Genomic DNA, 1063 nt, shown 5'->3' on the forward strand with positions numbered 1-1063 from the left:
CCTCCCTGCTCCTCCTGCATCAACTGTTTTAGTGTCTTCATCTGAGCGGCCCACGGACAGACCGTAACTCTAACCTTGTTAATGCTGCGTCGCCGCCGTCACCCGTTTGGCTAATTACTGTTCTTATATTCCCAATAATTCAGCTGGCTGAGCCCTGACCCCCCACCCTCCACCCCCCCGCCTGATTAATGACAGAGGGATAACGGTGCAGCACCACGTCCTGACCGGGCGTCAGAAGTGCTGCTGTCAGCAGGTGTCCACGCCGTGGGCCGGACGTGAGGTCGGGCCAAGGACGGCAGGCTTCCAGAAATGTTCCTCGTCAGCGGGTTCAGACGTTCTCCTCTCCAACCACGTGAGTGACTGTGAAGGTCAAAGTTCAATGATGCTGATTTTTCAACCTCTGAGGTGTTGTTTAAAAATCTTCAAACAGTGACACTAACTGACCACTTGAGGCAGCAGTAATCAGGAAAAAAGAAAAAAACTGATGTTGATGTGAATTTAATCTCAAACGTCAACATTTAAGGAAATGTTAGAAACTGTTCAAAAATCCATGGTGAAAATGATTTGGTGTAAATTTGTCCAAAGGGTTTTTAAACCGACAAACCGAGCGGACGTCCTCCCGTGTTTGGTTTGTCTCGGTGTCCAACTTTTCCAGTGTTTGTTCCAGCACTTTGTCCTTGTAGAGTTGAAGACATGGAACAACACTGAGATTAATGCAGCTTTAAAACCCATCATTGGAACAGGACTAATAAAAGTCCAATAAAAGACACGGTGACCCGGAGCTGCAGAACCCACCGTCAGAACTTTAGTTTTTAATCCATTCATCCGTCCTTTCATGTTTCCACAGCTGACACGGAGCCTCAGGCGGTGTGACCTCAGCACCGACCTCGGGTCACAACGCTGTGATGTTTAAAACTTTTATTTTCGCTGAGTCGTGCATATTTTCACCTTCGACCTTTATCTCAATCACGGGAGCTGCCCCCTGTGGTCACTCAGTGTCACTGCAGTCAGTTGACTGATGAACAATGTCTAAATATTCCAGACTTTGTTTTTTTGTGTGACT

General features: G+C 47.3%; 1 long non-coding RNA gene across 1 annotated transcript in view; it reads left to right on the top strand.

Moving 5' to 3' along the window:
* Positions 1-374, top strand: part of LOC112486816 (uncharacterized) — a 1780-nt gene extending 1406 nt beyond the window's left edge. The window contains exon 3 of the long non-coding RNA XR_003049301.1: positions 144-374. This is a non-coding gene — a long non-coding RNA (uncharacterized LOC112486816). The remainder of the gene's footprint in view (positions 1-143) is intronic.
* The last annotated feature ends 689 nt before the right edge of the window (positions 375-1063 follow it).

This window comes from Cynoglossus semilaevis, chromosome 3 (assembly GCF_000523025.1).
Source record: "Cynoglossus semilaevis isolate Cse_v1.0 chromosome 3, Cse_v1.0, whole genome shotgun sequence".
Classification (NCBI taxonomy): domain Eukaryota; kingdom Metazoa; phylum Chordata; class Actinopteri; order Pleuronectiformes; family Cynoglossidae; genus Cynoglossus; species Cynoglossus semilaevis.